Here is a 23,011-nt window from a genome sequence, read left to right on the forward strand (position 1 = left end):
AAACGAACAATGTACGACAGGATCGCGATGGCACGGATAGACGAAAAAGGTAGCACAGATCGATAATGCGCATAAAAGCGATCGAAATAGAACTCCGGTCGGCGTGTGCTGTTCATCCGCCCGACCACTAGATCGTGCACCCAGCTTCGAATGATAGGCCCCGGTTCGGTGGGGACCACGGTGAACAACGAAGAAAACACACCCATTGCGGATGCCGATCGGAGCCTCATCGTAGGTTGATAGCATAGGTAGAGCGTTAATCTTACCTCACGATCGTTATTGAAACCCCTACGAACTGTGTGGTTATTGGCGGGCCGGTTCGCCTCCGACTGAACCGCGCGGCAGGAGCATGCGAACGACGAATGGCATCTGACCGAAGGATAAGCATTAATGAAGTTTATGGTTTCCGGATATGGCAGAAATTAGTGAAAAACAGCGTCATGTGGCAATGATCCCGGTTGGGGAGAATGCTTTCTGTGGGGAGCAGTTTCGACTCTGCGCAGTTAAATGGCGCAGAAGGGTTTTTTGTTGCCGAACACAAACCGTGGCGCTGTAACTGCTTTCTTCACGGATCTCACGGAACCGCTCATGTTAACCCATTATTTGTGTCGAGTTTCGGGATCGTTAAGATTTATTTAATGCTCACCACTCGCGACTACTGTTTGCTACTGTCCGGCTTCCATCGCTTTCACTCGGGAGGGCAATGTTGATGCATTGTATTTTTGTTTTATCGCCTTATACGCTTATTGCCGACAAAGGCATGCAAGGATTACCGTTGCGCTTTCGGTCTCTGCATACGGGGTGGGCAAAACGGAACAACCGATGCATTAATGTGCTTGAAAGGTTTTATAATCCGTACAAAAAGTAGATCACGTTTACAGCACTCAGTGTCAGCGCAGAAAAACAAGATCGGCGAACCTTCACTCCTATTTTTTAGGAGGTGCCACTTCACATTACACGGATACAATTTTAATCTTTCGCAAGGCGCGGCCTTTTCGCTTATCCAATTCGCTGACCAGCACGGGGCCACACCGGGATTTGCAATGGCTTCCCCACGGCCTCGGGGAATGGAAAAAATAATAATAAAATGAAAAAAACGTAACGAACCCAATCAAGTTCGGTACCACTCCCTCTCGATCGGGGACCGCTCCTTTTACCGTGCGGCCACGACATTTGTGGTGTGTGTCCCGATTGGATGTGTGTTTTTTCTCCGCTTTTCTGGCGATCGTTTTAAATTTTTGATTTTCTTTAGCCCCCTCGTGCACCCAACTGCCGCTGTTGTCCTGGTTGGGGTGGCCGCGCACCACCCTTATGCTCCTTCCAATCAATTACCGAGTGCGTGTCGTTCATCATCGTGCCCCACCGCGGGAAACCGGGGTTGGTGGCCCGAAGGACTGTGGTTTCGCAAATCGTTCACGTGTGTGCCCCATGGCCCATGCCGGTCGTGGTCCGAAAAATTTGGCCAACCCTTTTCGCGCGTGCACAGCCTCAGGCTGCCCGACTCCCCATTCCAACGGGGTGCCCCCGTGAGCTCGGGGTGTTGGTCTCCATTTCGCAGCGCATTGTGGCCGCCGTGCGATCGATCGATCTTCGGGAGTCAATCGATCGACGGGGCGCCTAACAAAGTTCGAAAGGCGTTAACGTTGGCGTGGCTACGGGGAGAGAACGGGGAGAAGTGATTTATACCATGCGTTCCCTTTTGCGCGACTCGGTGACCACCGGCGGACGGATGGGCCAAAACTAGCTCGGGCTCTAGAATGCGGGCTCTACGTGGCGCCGAGAGCGGAAAACAGTTCCTGAAGTGTCCAATGACCCGCAGGGGCCACCTTTCTCCAGGTCGGGGAAAGACGTCCGCCCGAACTGTCCCGCACTGGAAGGGTCAACTGGTTGGAAAACCGGATTCGATTAGGGGAGCCGAGCCCGCAAAGCATTAGTCATAGTCCAGTTCCATAGGGTTGGTCGGCGGAACTAGCGCCAACCGGGCCTGACCCGACCGACCGATCGATTAATGGACTCTACGGGATGGCCCCGGGGGCAAATCAGGTACGCCGAACTGTCCGCCAAGCGCGACGCGTTCCACATTCGCGGCGGTTGAGAAATGTTTAATTAAGTAGTAATGGCGAACTATTTATGGGAGTCGAAGTCGAAATGGATTGGAAATTAGTACCGGCGCGCGTCGTGTGTGCCGGACCCCCCACCCCGGGAGCTCCCGTCATCGATTGGTTGACCGGTGGCCAGCGTTTCGTTTCGGTGCGACGGTGCGACTTTAGTTCAGCTGTTGGCCAACCGAAAGGAGGGGGCTCGAGCCATTTTATGGCAGCTTTTGACATCTTCGGCAATCAGAGGTTCGATTTTGAGTGAAAGAGATCTCTTGCGCGGCTTCACTTCTGACAGGCGGGGACCGTAATGGGACCTCCCGTACCGCCAAGAGTGGCATCATTTTTAATTACTGCTTAATGGCCAACATTATGCACTTATCCTGCGGCATTCCGTCCAGCACTCCAGCGGGACTCTTTTCGCGGTTACCGCTTGCGGGGTTTTTCTAATTTGCACATGTTTAGAGTGCAAATCAAGAGCGTCGCCATTAAGCGAACTAATAACTCTGTTTGGATAGGACATCAGCGTAAAGCGTGACCGCCCTCCAACAGGACACAGGAATAGGACAGGACGTTGGACCCCTGGCGTCTTTATTTCACTATACAGATTATTTCAATAATATGAAGCATTTATGATTGTACTTCAATATTGTTTGACTTTTATGAATCACACGCGATTATATGGACAGTATAAAAGCACAATGCCTAAACTCCAAATTAGTTGCTGATTACCCAAAGCCGGGTGGATCACTTAACCGTCCGCTTTTGCAATAAATTGGCTCATGCTGCGATTATTTAAAGCAAATTATTGCCCAGACGGTTGCTTGATTCGGTGCCCTTTATTGGCCCGATTTTATGGCAGCCGGGAACATACGTTTTCATTATCGTCACGAGCCGAGCATGATCCTCTCTCTCTCCCCGCACAATGGGTTCTGTTGGTCGTAAGCGCTCGGGGTGCTTATTGCGCCCGGCCGTGCCCGTCGTTCCCGGCGACGGGGCATGGTCGACAGTGTGCGAATGAAATCATAAAACGTTTAGCCAATTTAACGGTTTGCAGTAATTGCGTGTACCCGACTCCGACTTCGTCCCGCGTTTAATGAGTAAACTAGCTCCACCGGTCATTTTCAAGTTCATTAGCCGGCGCGGAAAGAATATTGGAAGTGGCCCGCGGGGACAGACCGGAACATTAAACGTCCGATTGTTTGTATCGGCTTAGCTTGGATCGCCACTCGCGGAACGTCAGCATCAGCGATCGCGAACCCCAATCCACCGGGACGGGCTGGCGCGACGGTCCTCGCGGTGAGATGCAATATGCAACCCGTCATAAAGTGAAGAGAATCCGACTCGGCGCGCTGGCGAAACGTTTTGCCGCCGAAACCGGCTTTTGCGAACGCAAAACGATGAAAACATAAATTTTATATTACTATCGATGGTGGGCCGGGAAGGTGCAAGTTGCAGGGAAACCGACGGCCAACGACGACAGCAACCCCCGGGGGCGATACTGTGTTGCTGCTGTGCCACGGAAGAATGTGACCGCAAAGGACTCTCTCTCTCTCTGCTGGATGGTAAAATAATTAACAACTTCGGGCATCGCATCGGGCGGTTACGGAATAAACCGAAAAAACGAATACAACGGCACCGCGCGGCCATTCCATGATTAGCCGGGACTCGCTGATGGGTCTTTCGGCGTTCGGCGGTCGGCCGGCGGGTGATAAGACCGTAATTAAAACCTCTTTGCGGTCGTAAATTTTTAATTTTTCAACCCGTTCATCTTTATCGTCCGCGCGAGAAAGAGAAAGGGAAGCGCACTGCGTCGCACGGAATGGCGCTGAGCAACGCTGAAAGAATTTCGCGACATCGAATTTGCTTAAAATAGGCTCGCTCGCTGCGGTTTCGTGGACCGGTTTGCCGGCCCCATCGGGAAGCCAACAAACGCATCAACGGACGGACGGGCTGGCTGGCCACCCCTTTCCCAGGACACGTTTGGCGGTTGGCGCGCAAATTTGAGGAGGCCTCGGTTGAGGCCGTTTTACGAGCACAGGCCGGTGCTTACTTTTTGTTAAGGTCCCGCCGGTGTCCGAGCAGGTCCGCTTCGACCGTCGGTTCACTGCAACTGACCATTTGGCCGTGCTCGTGGTCGGACGTGAAAATGTACATATTTTCGGTCGTAAAGTGTGAAACAAACGCCAGCAGCGATTGTCCTGTGATACAAGCGGCCGAGGGAGAGGTTCCGCAGGATCGGACAAATTTTATGTCCGACCGTCCGACCAGCAGTCTTCCTGCCAGCGTCGAGGCGTGGCGTAAATCATGGCAAGCGGGAGCTGGTCGGGCGACTGGTCGTGAGAAAAGGTGGCCGTTTTCGATCAGCATTCTCTCGGCTTTTCTAGGAGCAGCCGTTTGCCGCTAGGTTCTAGAGCCTGAAGGAGGTCAAAGATGTGATGGCTTCTCGACTTTGCGCCCATACGTTTATGTTGATTAACTTTTCGCTCCTTCGCAGACATCCAACCGTGTGGCAGCAAACGTACCGTCGGGTGCAGCAAGATAAATTGCCATTCTGTGCGCATATTTTACGCCAAGCTGCGCTGCGGTCTATGCATTCCGTCACTAAGCGTTCTGTTCTACGACGATGCTAAACTGTTTGCATTCATTTACGAGCCCTCACGACTGTATGACTCTAGAGAATCATTTAATTCAATTTTTGGTATTTTAAATTGATGATTTCTCATTTTTTTAAATTAATTAGACCTGATTGGGCAACGAAAAATCTTTCGGGTGTAATTACTATGCTTTCTCCATTACAGCCTATGAGCTATAAATTCTGCTTTCAATTTGTGGACGGAATTGCGTCTCAAGGATCATCGGAAGAACTTAAAGGAAAAACGGAATCTCGATTGGAACCCAACCCAACGCCGTTCCTGGGGATGCTCTTTGACTCTGGGGTGACTCCGTTACCGCTGCGAACGTCCTTTCACCGTCCAATCCGATATGCAAAGTAGCCCGCGGCCCGATTGTTATGCTGCTGGCTGTTGCTAGGCAATCGTGGTTGCAAATGTGCAAAGCGTAAAAACTCTCTAGCCTGAGAGACGCGAAAGAGGATCCCGCCCCGGCCCGCGCTCGATGGTCACCGGGCACAAAAGTGGACTACAATTGATGAGCTACGCGGGGTGGTGGTTCGAGGGGAGGGGGCGGACAAAATGCAAATCTCCTTGATTGCCCTCGGTACCCGGGAGCACCCCCACGACCAGGAACCGGAAAGGTGGCGTCGAACCGGGCACCGAGAATTGTATGATCGCGTCTCGTTTCATTTGCACTCCAACCGAACGGAGAGGACCAAGCGACAGACGGCCGTGGCGGCGGACGCACACACGAGAGGCTACCAAAGGACATGCAATCCGTTGTTGTCTGCGCAGCACAAACGACTTCAATGATTTCGGATTCGGTTTCGCAAGCGACGAACCTCTTCGTTCGCAGCGCGACCGTGTTTTGCTTGTTTTCGCTTCGCCGTCCATTGTCATGCGCCCGGTTACAAAGGGTGGCCCGCACCGCTGGGCTGCTCCCTTGACCCCTTTTCTCTGCCTCTATCTCTCTCTCTCTCTCTCTGTGTCCATTGAGCGAAGTACCAACATTCATCTTAGCATTTGCGCGTTTTATTACACAGCTTCAGCTTCAGCTTGCCGAAGGATTGCCTCTGCCGGCCCGCTAAAAGGAAGGGCTCGAAAGAGCGGTGACTGAAAATTGTTTCATTAATTTCATTAAGCATATCTATAAATAATTATTGCAGCCATCAACGGGCTGCCCTGGCCGCTGGGAGCGAGCCAGGCTCAAAGATCTGCATAAACACGCCCGAAGGTTGATTGCTTCGCTCTGGCATCGGTGGCACAGGATCTGCCGTTGCGCTGCCAACGATAATCCAGCCACCGGGGACGCCTCGAATGAAGCGGGTTTCGCTTTCGTATTGGCAAGGGTTAAGCAATAACTCATCGTAGTACGGCGGTGCTGCGGCGTGGCCTCGTTGTGGCCCAGTTCGGTGGATAAATCTTATCGTCGCCTTCGACCACAATGCTGCACCAGCGAGGGCCAGCGAGGAAGAGAATGCCTTGAAAAGGACCCTTTGCTCGGCCCACCTCGGCTCTGGGCTTTTCAAGGACCGCCTGCACACTTCCCGAACCTTGAGTTGTCAGTGTGGTTCAATTTATGCCCGTTGAACCGGGGTGGCCATATCCTGCCCACCGCCGGGATCCACCACTTCTCTTGGTCTACGATGTGAAGGTGAGATACTTTGTATGGTGCGTTACGAAGGGATAACCGCAGGCGCTGGTGGATGAGCATTCTCATGGGCTTGAGAAGGATGAAAAATGTGTTAAAATAAATTATCCACGCTCGATCGGTGCCTCCGGTCCGACGCATGTTGCCATAAGCACGCCGAGAAACAACGCGCAGGCTCATATCGTCGTTGCGTAGACGGGAACGGTGAGCCTTTGATTAAGTTTTTGGGAAATGTTTGGCCATTGGAAAACGTCAATCTTCAGCTAGCAATATAAAATATTCATTTATTTATAAATTTATTCAATTGATGGAGTTAAGTGTATACGATAAAAAGGTAGCCAACACTTTAACAACCATCTTTATAACAGTTTGGAATCGTTTTAACCTAAGCTCGCTTCATGAAAAAGATTCGGCTTCGGGATGGATGGATGAATAAAGCTAAAGCTAAAACATGGCCGCAAAACTAGCCTCGCAGAATCCTAACCAGCGAGTGACTCTGACTAAAACAGAAAAAAATGATTCACAACCAATGACGACGAAAGAGATGGGCGATTTCTGGATCACCTTAAAATGCACCCAAAGCTTGATCAAAAGAGCGCGAATGTTTAATCAATGACCTAAAATGTGGCCATTAAACGCAATCGAGAAACCGGGCCTTCAATTCGGGCTTTGTTAGTTAGGCGTCTGCCGCGGATCGGGATGTAGATTATTCTTCTCGATCGCCAAGGCAGAATATAGAAAACAAAGAACACGATTCACGATTTTCGAATTGTTTTGTGCCCGTGCCCCCAGCAGCGGCCCCGGACCGATCGGTGATCTGATATCGCAGCTTCATGGTACGCTTTTTGCAAGCCGAAGTAAGGAACCAACAAAAAAAATAGCAATCCTCCGCAGGCTTAATAAGCCCGGGCTCAGGGCCGGGACTCGTTTATTCGGGTTTTGTGAAACAACGTGAAACGTGAGGCAAACCCACACAACACATACATACGCACGCTGGCGTACTGTGGCCAATAACGCCGAAAAAATAGCCACCCAACCAAAGGGGAAAAAAAATCGAGAAAGACCGCGATCGTCGATCTGATCGAAACGAATTAAGAAGGCGAAGGCATACACGTCCTGCTCGGTGGTGGTGGCCGCCGCCGGCAGAACCCGTTCTCCGTTCGTAGGGATTTTGTACAATAAATTGACTTTTGAGTTTTGAATGTAAAAGTGTATAAAAACAGGTTTTTATCAAAATGAACCAACCGAACGCGGGCGAACGGAGGGTGGCCGGGTTGGCCGAGGTGATCGGGCAGCACCGAACAAGCACCCAGGCCGAGGCCGGGAATAATTATGGGGAAGAATAGGAAGAAACTTTGGGACGAAACACAATACAACGCGCTGGCCGGGGGGGTGGGGCCGTTGGAGCAGCTCCAGCACGGCTCCAACATTATAAGACTCATCTCGCCCCGTGGAGGGGTCTTGTGGAGGCAGCAAGTACGATCACACATACACACGCGCGCGGAGAGACCCACGCCGGGGCACATGTAAGACGGAAGGGGTGCAAAGGGTGCATTCCTGTAGCAACAACGCCGTCAGCATCCGAAGCATGATCGGGACGCCGCAAAGCAAATGGTGATGCTGCGCTCTCTTTCGCTGCCCGCGCTTCGTCCGGCGGTGGTCGTCGGTTGGCTTCTTTTCGGATTCCTTGTTTTAACTGTCCGGCCGGCCGGCCGGCCCCTCTGCCTCGCTCGCTCGCTGGCCAAACACTCGCCCACTCGCGCACCCGCTCGCCGTGGCGCGAGAGATGTCCACGGGAGAGCCGGGGACGCGGAGGAGCCAAAAAATCTCCGACCTCCGGCCACATCGAAAATCAAAAACCCGGGACCTGCGCAGGGAAACTCGGGGGCTCGGGAGGACCAGCAGGCTTTTGGACATTCTTTGTACACCGGCTTCGTTTCTTCCCCGTGGTCCCGGGAACGGGCGTTGTATCATTATCTGGGTTCTTTTTTTTCTGCGCTCGGTGGTGCCGTGTCCGCGCCCGTAGGTGCTCGAGTGGTTAGGGACGAAGATCGGTTTTCTCCGTCGCTGACCACCGAGCACCGGGCAGTGCAGCAAGGGCTCCCACCTGCCCAACCCGACCCGGACCGGTCTACCTGCTTCGAACCGTGCGCACGGTGGGCGATTGTGGCGAGCGAATGGCCATAAACTCCAACTCAGAACACAGGTTTTAAATTTTAAAATTAACGTTAGTATTTATTGGCTGCCTTTTGGGTGGTTCAGCTCTCAAGAGATTTATGCCACGAAGGCATCGAACGCTTATTACGCCATTTTTTGGACTCGGTTCCACGGACGGTGGTGCCACTGTGTCAGACCACTGCCAGCATCAGCGTCACGACTGAAGTGGGCCCACGGAGAGGAATGTGTTTCGATCATCTTCACCGTCTTCACGACACTTAAGAACCTTCCTCTTCACTGCCGTCTTCTCCGGCGGGCGCACATACACAGCCGCGCCACACTTGAGCGTCTCGAATCCCAAAAGACCCGGCCCGTCGCCTTCGTCGTCGTCGTCACTGTTGCTGTTGCAAAAGCGAGGGCACCGAAACCGAATCATAACATCATCCATCCATTTTAGAATTTCCATTTTCCGTCCCGTCGCCCCGGCTTCCCTCGGCACCCCAAGACACCCATTATCGCGGGTGAGGGGCACCCGTGGGGTGTGCTTAAAACCCGAGAAGGGAGCATCGACGGCAGATTGGAACACACGGGTCTGCTGCTTCCATTTTCCCATTCCGGCTCGATTCGTTGTGGTGCGCGCAGCTTCTATCGCCGGAACACCGATCGTGGCGGGCTGGGTAGATGCTGCGGAACACTGGGACACATCGGACGTCGGGTCTGGTAACTATTGTTCGCCATTATTTATTAACACGCGAAATGTAACGCTCCTGAAATTGCTTTCAAATTCAAACGCCAAGATCGCTGCGATCGTAGAGTAAATGCATTTTAACGATCAGCCTCAAAACGGCGAGCCGTTGATTCCGATCTAAAGCTACGATCGAACCGATCGGCCTTCTGGGCCCTCTGGGCAGGCTCGCATCCAGCTTTCGATCGGCAAACCGACATGATCGAACATTAAAACTTCCTTCGCGCACAAACGAAACCCGCAGTTCCTTTTGGTTCGCCCAGCCTCCCCGTCAGCGATGTGTGCGTGTTTGCTTGTCCTTTTCCCTGTGGCACTCGGCCCGACCCCGGCGGCAACCCTTTTAGCGCCCCGCTTTTCGTCGTGGGACCGTTCTCGCCGTTCCGAACACGTTTTGCTCGCTGGGAGGACGAGCTGGGTTGGGTTGGAAATTATAATTTTATATGCCGCGACGGTGGCCACGGACACCCCGTTCCGTTCCGTTCTCGTTGTGTTACATTTTTTCCGCATATTTTCATTTTCATCCTTTATTTCGTGGCTACAGGATTTCAATAAAATTCGGCAAACGATGGCCCCGGTGGTGGGGGGCATTTATTACCAGTGGAACTGGTGCAGCATCGGGTGGCATCTCACTGGCTTTCAATACCGTCGATCGATTGCCGCGATTTGTTCGCCGTTCCGGGAGCTCCGGAATCAATTTTATAACCTCACGGCGGGCGATCCAGCATATGAAATTAAAATTGGTCCACAAATGGAAATTTCGTGCTCGGACGTTGGGCTTTTTACGGCCAGACAGAACAGATTTCGGCGAATCGGGTTTGCGAACGGAAGCCGGTCGGGGTCGGGTTCGTCGCTCCGGCGAGCGTTGAAGTCTTTCTTTCCGTTTGCCAATTGGTGACACACCGGCGACCGGCGACAGCCACGCAACGGGGCTCAAGGCTCAGGGGAAAGGGGCAGCGAGGCCGAGCTATTGTGTGTGCGCGATACAATCGTACGCAGCCCTTTTGCGCGTTGGTCTTTTTGCGTCGTTTCTGCGCGGCCGTCGCATTGTGTGTTGCTGCTGCTGCCGTACGCACCACCGTCAGCGTCAGGATGCACCGTCGTGCGGCCAATAAGTCGATAAGCGGTGGCGGCGGCGGCGGCGGCAGGGGAACCGGTATCGGAACTGTCCCGGGAGCCTGTTGCTAGGCGCTTGGAAGTACCTCGATCCCACGCTGTCGTGATCGTACTTTCTGATTGGCCCGAACCCGCGGATTATTTTCTACCAATCGCCTGTGGCCCCCGGGTCGCAGGAACAAAAAGAGTAAAACTGCTATCACGTTTCACTATCATCTCGGGTGCACGCGGGCGCGCTGGGAACATAATTGACTTGGTCGGCCATTTTGGAAACCGGAACGCGGACAGGACCCGGCGACGGAGGGCGGCGACTGGATGGGCAACTCTCGAAAATTCTGTCGGCGACGGCAGCCGGACCGAAACCGGTCCGGCAAGTCCCGAAAACGTGGCTGCGATGATCCTGCGAACCGGATACGCAATACCGGCCGGCGGGAGGCTAATGTGTGTTATTTATTATGTTTTTCCGATCCCAAAATTTCGGCGCCCGCTGATTCGGTTCCCGTGGAGAAAGCCACGAATTTTGCGAATTTCGCCCAACCCGGAAGTGAGGGTTCGATGGAGTGACTTTCTTCACCGGATGCGCGATCGATTATGGGTCCGACACATCCGGCGATGCGTTTCTTCGACGGCCGATCGATGCTGTGATCGGGCACGAATTCGTAGAAGGAAGCTAGGCAAACAAACAAGAGTGTCAGGTGTACCCAGAAATAGCACCTCCGGTCCGGCGGGAGTGCGAATCGCTTTGTTGGCGCGGTTACCTGATGTTAGCCAAACCGTTGGCCATTAATTACGACGGCCCCATTCGCTAGCGTGCGCGTGTGTTTGCTAGCGAAACGGCAATCCGATCAGGTGAAACTAGAGCTGAAACCCGCGACACGGCTACGCGGCCGACATCCGCGGAATATTAAAATTAATCGAGCGTCAAATTTAATTCAGTTCGAAACCGGCGTCCAACCCCAATCGCTTCACGGTTGTCGTTCGCCCGTTCCATTTCGAATTCCGGGCCAGGCGAGGGAAACACTTTGGACGTGGCCGTGGCCCGTGTACGCACCTCGAAGGGAAACCAGAGAACGTTTTTCAGACTCTCGTGTCGTGTTCCTCCTCGTGTGAATGCTTGACTTGGCCTCCTACACGCCATTCGAGACTCCCCGTAGAAAAGCGCTTACGGCGACGTCATCCTCAGCGTCGGGGATCGCAGCTAGAAAGCTAAGACGTCCCGTCGATCCACTCCACACACGTCAATCCATTAGAACACTCCACCCATTTGTGTCAATCTGTCGCTCTCTCTCTCTCTCTCGCTTTGTGGTTGTCTCAAATAATAGGGCGCGGAGCAAATAATGCTGGTGAGCATTAATCATTTCTATGGAAAAACAGGATGGAACAAGACGCTGGCTGGCTGGCTGGCTGGTTGGCTTACACTAATCCGACCGACGGACCGGCGTTGCATCCCAGCTTACGACGAGGCGAAGAAGAATACTTTTAGAATACCAACATTGTTCCGAGATTTCCGACTTCGGTCTCGTAATAACTTTGAAAGCCGGCGACTATGCTGAGTCGCGAACGATCCGTTCGAATTGTTTCGGTGTTTTTCGAATAATGCTCAAAATTTATTATTATTATTTCCATTTAGAGACACGAACCGTTCCCGCCGGTCCAGGATGCTGCGCACGCACGAAGCAGCCCGACCGGGGGTCAAGAGTTAAGAGCTGAGCGCGCCTTGCGCCTGTCTTCGTTGAAGCCGTTCGCCATTAAAACGTCGGAGCCGCGGGGTCATCTTGACCCTGCGGTACGGCTTGTGGTGGCCCGCGGCCATCTCTTGAGCGAGCGAGATCCGTGTTCTCTGCGTGCTAGTCATCCACGCTGATGGCCCGGACCGTTTCTGTGATGCGTAGGCACACACTGGCAATGGCCGGGCCGAGCAGAATGACGGCGGAACGAAAAAGAAGCGGCAAGAAAACGGCGTCCTCACGACGCAAATTCCCTCCGCCGCTAAGAGGTGGTGGGCGTTGATGGAAAGGTTAACGATTTGTTCATTATGTGTACGATTATTTTCTTTTATTATCCACACCAACCCGGAGTGGCCCGGGGGCCGCGGACACTTTTCCGTGTGTTGGTGGTTGTTAGAACGGATCAACCAAGGAGCAACCGAGATAGAGAGACGGAGAGAGAGAGAGAGAGAGAACCGAACCGTATGACCCGCTCGAACCGGACTCTCCTTCCGTCAATCTCCGGCCGCGAACGCCTTGACCGTGGTGCGGCTAAGAAGCAAGGTCTTCAGCTGGTCATTTGGCGAGCTCTCAGCGGTGACTCCAGGAGCGTGCGTGATCGTGCGTGATCGTGCATCCCTAGAACCTGGCTACTTAACACGGCCACGGTGTGTGCTCTACCCACCACGCGGCCATCCTGTGGAGGATTCGTCTCGTTTGCTCGATCACTCCGTTCCGCTCTTTCATCGCCGACGGCTCGGGGCGATTGTATGTAAATTCCTCGGTGCGTATGGCCGCGCGTAGGTCCGCGCCATCGTCCCGCCAAATAAGGAACAGACAATGCGTGTCCCCTTCTGCCGTTGCCATTTGGCCCCAATTTAACGCTGAATATTCTTCCGAAACCGGAACGCAATGAAGTTGTCCCCATCGAGCCGTCGCCTGCGGGGGTCCTGAGCGGTGGTGGTTCGGATTTCCGAACCAATTATGACCGTATCGGCTTCGGGGTCGACACGCGGAATCGCGTGTGTTCGCGTGTACACTCGGTCGTTATTTGCGGTCGTACCTGGGCCCCTTTTATCAGAGTTGTCAGAGTTTTTAATGTAAATTTTGAAGAAATATGCTCACCTTGATTTGTATTAAATGCGCAATTAAAGTGCTCGATACGCCCACTCGCAGGCCCAAGCGACCGCGGCGGCCAATCAATCATCGTAAGAGATTAACGTGTTTTTTTTCGGTTTGCACCATGTTCTGCCCGCTTGTTGCGCCCAGTCCTGTCGCGTCCTGTGCTGTGCGTGACTAATGCACATGCGGACTCGCTCGCGCAAAAAAAAAATAATGCAACATGCACTCTGCGTCCTGCGAAGATAAATAAACCGGCCGTGGACATCGGGCCGTCCGTCCGTCCGCCCTGCTCCGCTGGTGCGTTTATTGGTTTGCGGTGCATACGCTTGTCGTATCGCCGCCCTTGCATCCTCGCCCTTTGCCGGCCAGATGCAGAACGCCGGCACGCAAGGGGGGGAACATAAATTTCTGCACGACCGTCGTAAATCGTTGCCGCGGTCGATGTTGTTGATTAAAATTTAAAATACCGCTCACGTGAGTTATCTTGCGAGTCGCGCGAGCCCAGCTTTCTTCTTTGCCTACGAAGGGATTAAGCCTTCGTTCCGTTTCCTAACCTAGGGCCGGTCGTAGAGTTTCGTGGACTGGGCCGGGCGCGGCAAATGGCTCGGCTCGGATGCGGATGGGATGATTTGCACGAACTGTGGCACGTTTGCGGCGCCGTCGAATGGGAATTAAATCGTTGACAACTCTTCACACCTTTCACACCCGCTCGGGGCCGTGGCGCCCGATGCTTTTAGTCGCAGTCGGATTATGAAGCTTTTTAATGGCTGCCTTGGTGGGAAGCGTTTTAGCACCAGGCCGTTGCATCTGGCCGTTGGCGCATTCCTTGCATGGGCTGCGGATTTTATTTGCCACCAGCTTTATCAGCCGACTTTATTGAGTCCCGCAACTCACCGTGCGGGTATCGATTTTATGATCTGGGAATTGCAGCACCAAGAAGCTGCTGCTATATTTAATACGCCTGCTGCCTGGACATGATCTGTCTTCGGGCGGGCAGATTTGAAGCTTCGCCGAGTAATGCGTTTTTAAATGCACCAATAAAAGCATAACCATTTATTACGGGTCGAATCCATTTGGGGTCGTCAAGTAATTGCGGTCGAAGGTGTTTTTTGCGCGTTTTGGGCGATTACGACATAACTTCCAGTAGCTGCTGCCGCTTGACAGTAGCGGGTGCGGCCAATGCACTGGTACGGCTTAAGCTTCCTCGCGGTGTTAGGCTTACGGCCACCAGATGGCCACTACAAGCCTTGAACCGTAAAAAAGCTAACGTATTCAGTCCAGCACATAAAACATCACCCGGGGGGCCAGTGGCCCAAGAGCATGTTCCAACCCGCTCACGACGACGCAGCTCGAGCATCGATCTCGTTGACATTCAAATGACGAAAAACACAACGATGACGACGAACGCCCACTCGCGATGTGGCGTGGGGCTCTAGTTTTTATGATCGGCTCATAGAACCTAGCTCCTGGCAGGCTGTGGCGGGTTTTGCGTTTGCGTGTGCGTATTCCGCCCGAGGGTTTCGTGATGGCCGCTTATGTCACACTCCGTAACGGAGCGATTCTTTCGGCTACAACCCTAGAACGCCAGAAACGGGTTTGTGAAGCGTGTTCGAAAACGCGCCGCGCCGAGAAGTCGGCCGAGCTAATCCGATCGACGGAGCTTGCGTCAACTGCTGATCGTGGTAAGATCGGTTTTCGCCGGTAAGATCACGAAGTTAAGACGGTAAAAAATTACGTTAAAAAGCTGTCACCCTCAAAACGCATCACCAGGCGGCTCCACTAGCCTTTTGCAGGGCACAAACTGAGGGCGAGGCCAAACCAAAATGCATTACAAACTGCATTAATTACTGACAGCAACAGTTTCTACTGCTCGGAAAACCCACCCAAAACAGACGGCAGTAGGCCGTGCTCGAGCGTTCCTTGAAACCCCTTGAAACTGCCCGGGACCGGGAACGGGACTCATTTCCGGTGACAAAAAAAAAAGATTATGCTCATAAACTCCCCGCCCGATAATCAATATGATTTTGGGGTAGTCAAACTTTTAACTACCAATCTCCGGTACATTCATTAAAAGATGGAAGTCCCCTTGCAGTCGTTTCGGGCAGCAACAATTTCGCGAAAAACCTTCGCTTTACGAGGCGTCCGCTCAAAGCAAGGCTCCAAGACAGAGGACAGAGAAAAAAACAACAACGGGAACAAAAACACAGACAACACAATTCCGTCACCGGACACATACACGTGTGTGCCCGTGGCCGCGTCAACCCCGGCTTCGGTTTGCTACGTTGTGACAGTTTTAAGCTTAATTTTTCGCCATTTCCCTTTGGCCTGTGGCTTCTCGTGGCCTGCCTGCCGTCCGTTGGCAAAATCAAAGAAGCGAAGATAAAAACGGGCCGCAGCAACCCAAGACGCCGATGAATGGGCGAAGGCAATTCGGCGCCCAAGGTACGGCGAAGAAGACCATGATTTGTTGGCGGTTGGCGGGCCGTGTGGGGCCGCCCGCTGCCCGGTTGCGGTTTTCGCTGCCCCTCGTCGCCAGTCCCGTCGTCGTCCACGTCGCCGGTTCGCTGTTCGGTGCGTTGCTTTTTCTGCCGGGGATCGTTCGGGGATTTTGCTTTCCTCCCATCTTTTTTTGTTTTTTGTTTTCCCGCTTCGCCATTTTTGTGTGTGCATTTCGCGATTGTCAAAAATTTCGCCGCAGATAAGTTTGCAATCACGTTGCCATCGTCCGCGCGGACTATCGCATCGTTTCTTTTTTCTTCTCTCTCTCTCTCTCTCTCTCTCTCTCTCTCTCTCTCTCTCTCTCTCTCTCTGTTGCTGATCAGCGTGCTGGAAGGTTGGGCGTTTTTTGGGCGCCTGACAGCATCCGACAGCATCTGACAGCCGACCCGAGAGCCGCGAACCCAACCGACCGAAAATGTGAGCGCACCAAAGATCGGTCATTGATCCTTCGCCTGCTTCGCCTTTGCGGTAAGTGCTGCTGCTTTTGGCATGTCATTTCCAGTTTCGGCGGTTTGCGGATTTCGCTTCGCCACCGTACGTTATTTTTATCGCGTTTCCCTTCTCTCTCTCTCCTCTCTCTCTCTCTCTCGTGTCCGTTTGTGTCGAAATTCTTTCGCAAAACGTTTTGCGAGAGCTCCTTGGCCAATCGCGCGACTGGCGGGCTGGTCAATTTGCAAAGTTAGCGAAACTGTAGCGTCGTCGTGGCCCGACTTAAAAGGTCAAGTGTGTGCCAAGTCACGCACAACCACCACCGACCGTGGACGTGTCACATACACGACACACACATACACGCGCGCGTGAAAAGGCACGCAGCGATAATTTCCGCGGGGCCCGCAATAACGACAGAAGAGATTCCGATGAGCCGAAACGGAATGGCGTGGCGTCGCCATCTTAACCGGAGCTGCCGGAACAAGGGACCCGGACCGGCGACCGCGGTGGGGAACGCGTTTTTTGTGATGTTTTGTCCCTTTCTTTCTTTTAGCCGGGAGACGGTTGCCGTTTTTTTTGCACGGGCTTCGTGGCGTGCACGATCACCGAACGTCATCATCATTCCCATCGGGATGGGGCGGCGGCCAGCGTCGTAAGTACTTCAGGGACCGCTTGCAGCAGCAGCAGCAGCTTCCTTCGAAATGATGAATCGGCCGATACGGGGAGACCGGCACGTAAAGGATCCCGCCGCGGCCGCCGCCGCCCATTTGCGGGGAGGATTTTTGTGCCGATAGTTTCCTTCCTTCTTCGCTGGCCCCGATGGCTCGTTTCGAGTGTTTTTCGAGTGGATTTCCGAGCGGGGCTGACCGCTTTTCCGCCCCCCCTTACTCTGAGGGCCGCTGAATACATTGTAGCAAACGAAGCGTCCAGCGTGCTCTTAGCGTGCTTTTGTCCCGTTCATTTAAGTTTATTTCATGTGGACGGCGGTCACTTAATGGAGTTCAATTTATGTCGAATTGCCCTCATCGGCTGCGCCGCCGCGCTTCGGTTGTTTATGGAAGGTTGCGCCCGACGCCGAAGGGCCTGGTGTGCGCAGGACGAAACAATAGGCGCTCGTGTTGATGAATTCGGCACAGTGTTGCGTTTCGGCGTATGAAGCTTCCACAACGCTCAATGGGCGGAGGACAAGGCCAGGCGAACATTCCTGGGCCTGGGCGAAAAGTTGCACTCGAACCGAGCTAAGCCACAGACATTGATTGAAGTTTTGAGATCATACGATAACGATGCCCACCGTTGATTGCCGATTCTCCGATTCCGACAGTCAGGATGAATGCACAAATACGCGTTTATTTGGTGTCACTCAAGCCCCCGAGGCTCACAAATGAGTGACGTCTAGGTTTTTTGTCAATCAAAACCTGTTTCTCAACCATCGTCCTGAGGGACACTGGACCGGACCGTAGATTAGCAGTACGACGGGGCCGTGCGGTCCACGACACTTTTACAGCCGCTTGGACAAATGAGATTGCCCATTAAAAGCCGTACCCAATGATGCGCGGATGGACGCACAGATAGGCAAATCGTGTTGCATAATGCCAAAAAGGAGAACACGTCTGCCGGAGACCTTCGCAATTCCGAAACCGCCGGTCACTTGCAGGAAGACTCCGTTTACAGTGGACCGGCAGCGGTGGGTAGCGGCGAGCGAGGTTCAAGGGGAAAAATGGTTCAATGCTGAGCCCGTACGTCAAGGCAACAAAGTAAATAGGCACATCATGCGATTGCTGGCCTAAAATGAATGAAGTGGCGGTTTTTGTTGGCAGCTCTTTTTTGGCTCACAAAGCTCTTTTTGTTTTTAATGTGCTCGCGTGTGCGCGATCTGTGCTAGCAACGAAATTGCAAAACAAACCCTGAAAGAGCGCAACAAGGAAAAGGGGCACCGTACGGCGAGGGCGCACCGAGGAAATAAACGAAGAATTCTGCCATGCTATTAGATGGATTCGCGTCCACCACAGAGGAGCACAACAAGAACAACGAACTGCGTTTTTGTGCGAGGGAACAGAATCGGTCAACAACAAGCAGAGCTGGCGATGAGGCGAAGACCCCCGAAGTGGTTGAAATTGGCAAGCAACGAGCATCATTCATTAGGAGAGCATCGGCCCAAATCATCGGTGGAGCATAGAAACCGGCGCAAGCAGCCCAAACAAACGACTTCAATTAAAGCAGGCCAAGAGAAATGAAGAACGTTCGTGCACGGTGACGGCTCTGAAGTTGGCGAAGGGTTGTTTGGTGCAGTACCAGGAAACACAAGTGGCGAGTAATGGGGCGCCGTCCTTCGTCCGTCGTCTTAAGCCGATTTTCTAAGCACTGTCCGCACGTAAGAAAAGGTCGGCTGAGCCACACAGCAGTAGGTGTCCGGCTAGTTTCCGGCAGCTCTACCGTAAACATCATGTTAAGGAAGACCGAAAAAGGATCAAAGTTGGCCTGCAGATGTCAAAACGGCATCCGATGTTGAGGTTAGTAGTTTTCTCATATTTCAGCCATATTTTACACAATTCTTGGCTTGTTCTCTTCCGTTTGTATACTTGCATGATTCATTTTTACGATAATGTTTAATAGTTTATTATGTTTATGAATGCACCAGTGAACGTGATGTGCAACGGCTTTCGACTCAAATGTTAGCCACCATCATCGTTGAGGGAGAAAGAATGTTTGATTAAGGTAAGCGGACACTACAAAACTGAGATAAGAGCGAAACGAAACTTTTATTGAAGCCTTGCACGCAAATTATCCCGGTTCGTCGCCTGTGCGGTCGTTGAAGTTTTTCGTTAAAATTCATCATTCCAAAAGGTTACACGATAAGCCGCACCACGGGTCGCGGTATGCAGATGAAGCGAGCACGAAACAAATGCCACGGAGCTCAGTTTTAATGGGCACAGAGTCCCGCATGTCGGCACACGGGATACGAGCCTGCCAAGGCTCATCTCTTTGTTCGCCCGGAGGCGGGAGAAGTATCGTACCGTAGGGTATCGGGCGGAACCTGACAGGACGATTGTATCACCTCGCGCTCTCGGTATCAACTTCCCAAGGGGGGTTCCGATATCCACGGTGGGCGCTTTCGGTCCTCCGGAAAGCAGATCAACTTTTTCTCCGAGCGCCGCGGTACCACCGCGCGCGAAGGTGGGGTTCGGCCGATCGTTTGTGGCAATCAAGAACGGGCAGCCGAAAGAAAAAGGTGGAAAACCTGTCCAAAAACAATGGGTCGCCCCCGGGGAGGGTGCGCTACGTAACAGTTCGTTCACCCACGAAACCGTCGTACCCTCGCTCCGGTTCCAAGATCGATCGAAGATCGAAAAGGCGATCCGGCGACGGACGGCTTAAGACGAGAGCCCAAGCCTCTGGGGATATCGGGACCTTTGGCGTGCATTCTTTCGGAAGTTTTTTCCTCTTTCTTTTCTTGGGATCGGATAGAACCGAGCAGCCAGCTCTCAAACGATTAAGGTAACGACTTTGTCAAATAGCTGTCAGAATAGTTTCATTGGTATTATCGTTTCGGTTCACTGGCTGGCTGCCTGGCACACCCTAACGATGGAACCTGACAGACCGAGGGGTTCATGGAGCTCAATTTCTCTGGACCCGCGCGCTGCTTTCCGTACGCTTAATGCGGCTGATAAAGTGTAATCAACGTTGATGCTTCGATGATTTATGACGGCCCATAACCCCTAAACAGGTCTCTTTGTCCCTGAAACGATTAAACTTCGATTTATTGTCCCCCAATTGAGCAAGATAAGTTTCTTGCGTTGGCTTGGAGGGTTTGTGGACGGATTTTACGGTCTGTGGATCGTACGGCGGTGTGATCTCCATTCGGAATGCTGCATGTTTTGCCTGCGAGATCCTTCCGGTCCTAAGAAGTCCTAAGAAATAATTTGTTAGACTTCAATCCTCGGCTTAAAACACATCCATTTCAACACAAACAATACTCGCCCATTATTCTCTCTTTCTCTTTCCGGCTCGCTATCGACGCTCGAAATCTATTTCACCCCCGGGGGCACCGAACACGGCGGCGATCGACGAGGAAAATTTATTCGTCCCTCGAGAGGAGACATGCTGGTCATGCCAACACGACGACGACCGCATCCCAAAACGTGATTCCTTGTGAATCGATGGAAAAACAGAGTGCCTGGCCGGTCCCGGGTAGCAACAGCGTGTCAGTTATCCTTGCCCTTGCCCGGGCCCGGTGGCCCAAAAGGTTCGTGGACTGCATAAAGGTTCGTTTATTTTTGGCATTACATGGCATGGCTTCGGATGCGACGATAAAAGGATGTTCGTGTTTTTCGAGCCCAAAAGAGGCCGAACCGGAGCCGTGGGATGTTTATTTTGGCAACCCCGCTCTCTCTCTCTCTCTCGATCTCCTCCAACCCGGACAGTCTCCGGGCCCGAGATAAGTTCTGGCAGAAAGGGCAGAAGAAACATTCGAAAATTGTAAATTTGCGTCGCGCACATATTTTATCAAAAGCGACAATCGAAACGAAAACCATGTTTCGCGCCGCGTTCGCTCGTTGCTCGGATCCGTGGTTTTCTGGGAAAGTCCGTCCGGGCCGCCGGGTCACCGCGGGCTGCCCGCTGTCAGCGCCTCCGTCCGCGGTCCCATCCTGGTGCCGCTGCTGCTGCTGCACGGAATCGATCCGCTTGCCGATTCGACTTCGGGGCGGACTGTTTTTCTTTCCCGGCCCGGCCGGGCCACGAAATCGAAGTTATTTTTGGGCTTTCGCGCGAGCCACGGGAAAAGAAGGAAACGAAACCGGGCCCCCGGTTCGTGACCGTGTTTATGGTCATCCGGAGAGGTTTTATTTTGTGCCGCTTATGCTTATGCGCGCCGGTCCCGTTCTGCCATCAATGGAAATCCGTGTCCATGGTAGCCGTGGCAGTCGTGTGCTTTTCTTCGCTCTACCCCGGCCACCGGACCGGACCCGGGCCGGGCGAAGATGTCGCATTTCGAATGCCTTCGATCACCTTCGAGATCTTCGGCCGGTGCCGATGAATGGGACGGCGGAGGCCGCGGTCGGTGGGTTACCGTCCAATAAATGTTTACAGCCTCCTCGGTCCGGCTTGGTTTTGAGAACGGAAAGAACGGCGTCGCTGGTGAGTCGGGATGGTTGTTTTCTTTTTGCCCCGGAGGCCCCGAAAGGATTTATCGGACGCCGGCCAGAAATGGAGAACGAACGCTGCAGGAAGGAGTAAAACTTTATGACCGATAAAATTATCATTAAAATGATAGTTTTTCGGGGCAGGACAGCAAAACAGCGCTGCATCGTGACAAATTCCAAATATTATACTAATTAACATCGCGTCCGCCCTCGGGCGAGGCTTAATTAGAGGAAGCCAAAGCTCTTTAGCGTCGATCGAACAGTCCATTCGAAGTGCTGTTTGTACTTGGCCGTTTGCCACAGTTGTTTAAATGTTGATTTCATTTAGATTTCTTAATTTTCCAATTATTTTACCATCTCTGCGCGTATTACAAGAATACACTTTGTGTAAAGTCGACGAAAGAAGAAGTCATCTTTCACTGTTGCGAAGCCTCGAAGGACCCAAGGAAATGAGAAAATCGTGTCCGAGATACCGAACGGGACGGGTCGATTTACATACCTTCCCGGAGTGGCTGCCCGGCATTCGCGAAGCCCTCGGTCGGTTTCGGGGCGAATTCGATTAATGTTTGGCCAAAAGAAAAAGAAACCAAAAAAGGGGTCCTCCGCAAACGGAGCATCGGCTAGCAGCCCTCTTCGACGTGGAAACTCGTTCCTGGGGCAGGCAGAATGATGATAAATTATATAATGAATCTATGGGCTTCCTGCTGATGCTGCTGGCCCGGCGCGTTGCATGTCGTGCCGGCCCTGACCGTGACGCGTCCCACCGGAGGCCTCAGGACCCGCCGAACTTTTGGCCCCAAACGATGCTCGGCCTCGAAAGGGTTCGTGAAGGAAAATCGAATTATCATTATTTTGTTCTCTCTCTCCCTCTCTCTCGCTGTCTCAGTTCAGTTCTCTTCTTTCCGTCTGCTTATTTTCGTTTAATAATGATTGTTAATAATGACGATTAGTGTGATTATGTGCCGTTCTTCGGTGGTTCGGGTCGGTTTTCCCGATTTGGTTGCGCGAGAGGTGATGCTCAAACCAAACGGCGCACGGAGCTGACCCTGGCTTGAGCATGGGTTAGGAACCCGCCGTTGTGATGCATTCTGTCAAAACTGTCCATTGTTCGTCTGGTTTATTTGTGGCCCCGAGTAGTGGGCTCGATGTCGTTGTTGAGTGTCTGGATCTGCCCTGGACCTCTTGGGAGTTTATTGCTTCGCCTTTGTGCAAGAAACGCGCCCCCCCTGATGATGATCGCCATTAGTTGCGTGTCTGCCCGACTGACCATCGCTGGTCAGGATCAGAAAGCGGTGATCAGCGATCAGCGTTGTGCTCTATTCAGCCATAGGTTTTAATGACGCGAAGAGAGCGCGAACTCGCGGATCATGTTTCCACCCAGCGTGGTGCTCATGATGCACATTTACCACTGGCACGCCGCGTAATGCATTGCCCATCCGAACGCCCAGGATGGGCGTTCATTATCCTTCGGCCAGCGCTTGGGTCTTGGGATTAAGTCCCGTGCGGTGCTCGTAATGCGGCCGTGTAGGGATCGCGAAATAATTTATGCGCACAAAGCCCTGCGCGCCCACCGGTCGGTGAACTCTGCTCGGGCTCCGACCCGGTGCCGTTGTGGGCGCGGGCCAAGTTTGTCTATTGGCGACACCCAGCACCACCCAATGGCTCGCCCCCAGGCTCGTTGCTGTTCGGTCGTGTCATGTTCGCCGTGGCGCACTTAATGGATGACTCCCGGCCAGC

Source organism: Anopheles bellator, chromosome 1 (assembly GCF_943735745.2).
Source record: "Anopheles bellator chromosome 1, idAnoBellAS_SP24_06.2, whole genome shotgun sequence".
NCBI lineage: Eukaryota > Metazoa > Arthropoda > Insecta > Diptera > Culicidae > Anopheles > Anopheles bellator.